Below are 6,770 nucleotides of genomic sequence, written 5' to 3' on the forward strand. Positions count from 1 at the left end.
AACCACAACAACACGTTCCTGTACACACAAGGAAACACAAAGAATACCTCTAGGAGGCACATCAGTGGGAAGAAAGAACTTTGCTAATCACTAAACTCTCAAACAGAGACACTCCTATTGTACTAATTTTACCTACCCTCCATCACTCGAGTGATGAGGATCAAAGCTGTTTTATGACATAGGTTTTTGTTTCAGTGTACCAGATGTGAATGTGTAGGTCTGGGTTAGTGTTTTGACTTTTATTGTGCATACTCGTTTGCTAAATGCTCTTGCTTTTTATTATTTTTGTTTTTTGTGAGTATAAGGCTTTATATATACATTTGCTAAGATTGGGAGATTGAGAGGCCAAAGAGAAAGGTTGAGAGGAGAATGAGTGAATGATGACTGTCAGCAAACACTCCCCCCTTCCTTGGGTAGATCATATCGTTTGAAATGTGTTCGTCACCCTTTGAAACCAATTGTTCAGTTGGTAATAGGTGAGGATTTTTGCCATTAGTTTTCTATTACCTTAGGTGCCTTGTCGAGTTGCAAGGGTGGTAAGGTACTCTCCCAGGATCGAACTTGAAGTGGTTCATCAGGTGATTCTTGAACACTGGGAGGTGTGGATTCCTTTGTGGCTTCATGGAGGTCCACTATTGTAGGTGGAGGATATGGAGAAGCTTTTACCTCTATGGATGAATTACATGAGGAGCTAGAAGCTTCATGAGACTCCCCCTTCCTGAGCTAGGTGGAACAAATCGTTCTTTCTTCGGTACCCAAACTAGCTCTAGAGCTGGTGTGTAGCATTCTATGATTTTTTTCTTTCCACGGTCGTCAATTTGTTTTGGAGCTACAGGATTGAGCTCACATGGGTTAGGTGATAGGTAAGAACACAATCTACATTTTGGCACCCAGATTTGATCATTTCCTTGATAGTAGCCTTGTGCTTCCAATAGTCGTTTAGGAATCCATCGCAACATTTTCTTACTTTTCTTGGATCGAGTGGGATATTTCTTACAAGGCTTCTATTTTTTAACACTAGCTATGGTCGCTAAAGAAGCTTTAGGGACCCACTTGTATGTTTTCTTTGTTATATTATGATGAGTTTTGTCAGAAGCTATATGCATTGCTGGTAGCATATTTAAGGGTACAGGCATTCCATCCCCCTCAGGGGTACAGGCATTTCATCCCCCTATTTCCCCAAGTGTCTATGGTTGCTACTAGGTGGACCCAATCCACATTGTCCAACTCACTCATCCCAGGTAGTACATCCATATAAGGAGAGTCTTCCCCAACATCAGTGTCCGATTTACACGTGTACCAATACTGCAATGGGGCCAAGTGAACTGTGGTGGCAGATCTATGATCAATTATAAACTTGTTTCCTAGAGGATGTGCTCGACCAGTTACAAGATCCACTCTAATGACAGAATCTTGGAACTGCAGGTAGACATGGTTTTTAGACCAGTCATGCACCATTTTTGCTTCCCTCATGAAAGGACGTCCTAAGATCATCTCCGATGCCATAGTGTGTTTGGAGAAATCCATAACAATGAAGGTAATCCTTATTTTATGTCCAAAGACCTTGATCTTGAGATCTTCTAGCATCCCAATAGGTTTAACAATAGACCCATTGGCCATCTTCACTACTATGGTTGTGGTCGCAAGGTGAGGTCTTCCCATAGTTTCCCATCAATTTTTAGTCACAATGCTAACCCCAGCGCCACCATCAAGGATTCCCTTCACAGTTAATCCCTTAGTAGTGATTGGTATGGTTGCATTGGATTCATCACCCTCAAAGTATTGTCCCAACTTGTTAACAGGTATTTCTATAACAAGGTTCTCATCTAGGTTGGGTTGTGGATCTAAGTGTTCCTTCTCTATTGGCATCTCCCAAGCTCCATCCATCTGTGCAAATTGTGGTAGCCCAAACTTTAGTTCTCCATTGAGGAAGGCTCAAAGAGCTAAGACTAGCTCAGGGTCTTTATATAGTTTGGACATGATGGTGGTTCTAGCTTCTGAAGACATGAAATCCATCAATTTGGCAATGTTTAACGGAACCTTTTGGACTTCAGTCCCTTGACATGGGGAAGATGGGATCTCTATTTCTTCAATAGGATCAAGTAGTCCCTCTGTAAACGTTCTTTCCATCAAGAAGTGAGTACGCCCACTTTCCCATGACTTTAAGTCACTTTCATCTTGGATGACACTAGGTATGTTCAAGGGTCTATGGACTTGGTGAGCTTGTTGTTGTGTAGGGAACACGGTGTCTGTAATCTGGATCTTCCTAGGTGCTGGTTCTAGATCCCTTTGGATATCTTCTACCAAAATCCTTAATTGCTTGACTCGCTCAATATCCTCTGTAGGGTTTGGATAAGTTCCTATCTTTTTCTTGGATCCTGGCCATTGTGGCTCATGAAGATCTTCCTTGTTGGTTTCTATCTTAGTGGATGTTTTGGTCTCCATGGTTTCACCTGAATCAAAATCCTCTTTAATTAGTGTCGCTCATATATACGGGGTCGTCACCAGTCCCTATGTTGGTCTTTGAATTGGGGTCTGACTTCCCTATTTTTTGCGATCTCTTCCTTCGTGTTTTCTTCTTTTTCTGAGATTGGGCAATTGATGCCGTGTCTCTTTCCTCAAGAATATAATTTTGCTTTTGGAGCATCGATTATGTGAGTACATTTACTCGTACCACAAGCGTACTTTGTGATGGCTCCTCGGTAACTTCAATCAAGTTTAATGGCGTGATCTTCGGTGCATTTGGATTATTTGGACATTCGGCAATCAAATGATCTATGCCACATCGATTACACATGAGTATCGGCATTGTAGACGTTCTCGCTTGATTGGTTTTCATTAGTGTGGCGTTCTTTTGTATCCTAATAGGACACTCGACTACACGATGTGGACCTCCACACTCATAGCATTGAAGAGGTGGTCTCTTAGAAGTGTAATTGATATTTTGGCCTCTTGCAGCAAGAGCAGCTTCTTGATAGACAGGTTTGACTTGTCTCCAATAGTCCTCCATGTAGTATTGTGGACTTTCTTCAAGCACATCCATCCCATAGGCAATATTAGGATCTATATCTTCCTCACAACCTTCCAAACAAGCAATAGATGACTCACAACCCAATTGATTCACTGAAGTGATTCTCAGATGTAGTGGTTGCGGTCCTAGCACTCGAGGTGGTAAGGGTGTTGTTTGAACAACATTTTGGGCCCTAGGGACCATGTGTTGTGTTTTTTTTTCAAGTGGTGGGACCGGCATCAACAAGGATTTTAATTACGCGATGACGCATTTTGTTAAATGTTAATTATTGTTGTTATTATCACTATTTTTTTCATGTTAATAACATATGTAATGTCATGACCTACGAAAACCGGTAGAAAACGTAGAACCGGCGGGGCAACCAACAAACCCCGGCAGGCCCGGCGGGCTTATTATGAAACCCGGCGGGCCTGGCGGGAAAAGCAAGAATCCCGCCGGCCCCATCATGTACCCCCTCCATATTTGGTGGCTCTATATAACCCTGTAGTAGACATCACATCACATCACCGCTTCCTCTAAATTTGGTCATCCTTTAAAATTTAGAAGAAAAACTAAAGGTAAAAAAATGAATAGTCTTTAAAAAAAATTAAAACTTAATGAAAATCTGATCATGGATCATTAGTTCTTTTTTGGATTGAATTGATTCTTGAAAGGAGGTAGAAAGGTGAATCTTTGGGTCGGTATCTCTACATTTGGGATGGATTAATCTCATGTTTGGTTCACCGTTATATTTGCTAAATTGATTGCTATATTGATTAGAACTTCTATCATGGGTCATTAGTTCTTTTTGGACTGAACTGATTCTTGAAAAGAGATTGAAAGGTGAATCTTTGGGTCGATATCTCTACTTTTGGGATGGACTGATCACATGTTTGATTCACCGTTGTATTTGCTTGCTATTCCGATTAGAGCTCCAATCATGGGTCATTAGTTCTTTTTTGGACTGGACTGATTCATGAAATGAGGTAGGAAGGTGAATCTTTGGGTCGATATCTCTACTTTTGGGATGGACTGATCACATGTTTAATTCACCGCTGTATTTGCTTGCTATTTCGATTAGAGCTCCAATCATGGGTCATTAGTTCTTTTTTGGACTGGACTGATTCATGAAATGAGGTAGGAAGGTGAATCTTTGGGTCGATATCTCTACTTTTGGGATGGACTGATCAAATGTTTGATTCACCGTTGTATTTGCTTGCTATTTCAATTAGAGCTCCAATCATGGGTCATTAGTTCTTTTTTGGACTGGACTGATTCATGAAAGGGGTAGGAAGGTGAATCTTTGGGTCGATATCTCTACTTTTGGGATGGATTGATCACATGTTTGATTCACCGTTGTATTTGCTTGCTATTTCGATTAGAGCTCCAATCATGGGTCATTAGTTATTTTTTGGACTGGACTGATTCATGAAATGAGGTAGGAAGGTGAATCTTTGGGTCGATATCTCTACTTTTGGGATGGACTGATCACATGTTTGATTCACCACTGTATTTGCTTGCTATTTCGATTAGAGCTCCAATCATGGGTCATTAGTTCTTTTTTGGACTTGACTGATTCATGAAAGGGGTAGGAAGGAGAATCTTTGGGTCGATATCTCTACTTTTGGGATGGACTGATCACATATTTGATGCACCATTGTATTTGCTTGCTCATGTTTGAGTAGATTGAGGTTTATTCCCTTCAAGCTTCACTACTACGCTTGTGTGTGATATTGATTATAACACTAATGTTTGGTTTGAATAATACTTGAAAGAAGAGATAGCATACTGAGCTATGTTTATTGGGATTGCAGGCATCCAATAAGTATGTCTTCCACCGGGAATGTGAGCGGTGATGTTGGTGTCTCAAGCCTGGCTTCCTTGAGGAGACCTCCTACCTCGATGCCAGGTCCTGCTTCGCAGGGCACCACTTCGCAGGGCAAGTGAAAGGCAGGTGGAAAATGTCCAGGACCCGAGTGGAATTTTGCCACAAATTTAAATAAGTATCAAGATTGGAAATGTAACTTTTGTGGCGAAGAGAAATCTGGAGGAGCACCAAGAATAAGGGATCATTTGCTAGGTGGCAATACCAGAATCCAAGGAGGAAAGTGCAAGGGCTTAGGTGCAGAAGAAGCAGCTATGCGCTTAAAATATTTAATTGGTAAGCTAATTTCCACGAGCAAAAGATCAAAACTCTCTACTTTCGATCATCACACCCCGGTATCGATAAGATCAAACCAATATGAGGGATCATTGGGTGTAACGTCCACCAATGGAAGCACTCAAAGCAGGGAACCAACTTCTCATATCGATGGAACTACACCTCCAAACTATGGATCTCCTAACTTTCAGGTAGGATCGTCAAAAAGTAGACAGGTTAGCTTACAGACGAGCTTCCAAACACTTGCCTTAGAAGAAGCACAACTTGCACTAGCTAAAGCCGTCTATTTCACTGGGGGATCATTGGCCATTGTCACCCGTGATGCATGGAAGTCAGCTTGGAAATGCATTGGGGAGTATGGTGCTGGATTTACCCCTCCAACATATCACCATATGAGAAACCAACTGTTGGATAAATGTTACACAAGCACACAACAGGATATTCAAAGGGTAATATTAAATGCAACAGAACAATCTGGATACACCATAGTTAGTGATGGTTGGTCCAACGTTCAAAGGTGGCCATTGATCAACATCATGCTTGTATGTCCTCGTGGTGAATGTTTTATCAAAGTTGTGGATAGCTCTGGTCAAATAAAGTCTGGCAGTTTTATAGCTGACATCATTGGCGACGCAGTTGAGGAACTTGGAAAAGAAAATGTTGTCCAAGTAATCATGGACAATGCCAAAAATTGTAGGGCTATAGGTAGGATACTTGAAAGTCGCTTCTCTCACCTATATAGTGCTGGTTGCAATACACACAGCTTGAACTTGGTATTGCAAGATTGGTACAAGAGGGAGGACACAGAGTGGTTCAAATGGATAGTAGAAAATGCTCGCTTAATAGTCAAGTTTGTTTTGAAGCGTCAGAGGGTTCTTGACATGTACCGTCAGAGGATGTCTACTATGTTAAAACTGCCGTGAGAAACTAGATTTTGCACCAACTACTATATGGTAGAATCACTAATAAAAAATAAGAATGCTATGATGGAGACATTTGTTTGTGCCACTTTTTCAGAATGGGAGGCTGGTCAAAGGGAGAAGATAAAAATAAAAATAGGGGTGATCAGAGATCTACTAGCTGATCGCCATATCTGGGATGATGTGGTGGATGTGCACAATGTCATGATGCCAATTATGCTCGCATTACGCCAACTGGATTCTGCCTTGCCTAACATAGGTAAGGTGTGGATGGCTTGGTGGACTGTTCAAAAAAGCCTTGCAAATCCAGAGGAGCCCCAGGAGCCAATTGTGAAGCCTTGGAAGACACCATTCACTCAAAAGAGGAGAGAAATTTTGAGAAAGTATGTGCATGGTCGATGGGTTGGAGCACATAGTCCACTACACAGCGTAGCTTTCTTATTGGATCTAGAGTATTGGGCAATGGAAATAGACAAACATGATCAGGAGGTGCTGGAAGACTTTTATGATGTGATAGGCAGATTTTATGATGATCCTGATGAGCATGCATCAGCTGTTACTGATCTTACGAAGTTTAAACTCAAAGAGGGTAAGTTTGGTACAGAATTTGTGCAGAAACTTTCCATAGAGCAACCAACGAGGAAGTGGTGGATGATGAATGGTGGTAGTGCACCCACCC

This window comes from Adiantum capillus-veneris, chromosome 28, assembly GCF_014529385.1.
Source record: "Adiantum capillus-veneris isolate H3 chromosome 28, ASM1452938v2, whole genome shotgun sequence".
In the NCBI taxonomy this organism is placed as follows: Eukaryota; Viridiplantae; Streptophyta; class Polypodiopsida; order Polypodiales; family Pteridaceae; genus Adiantum; species Adiantum capillus-veneris.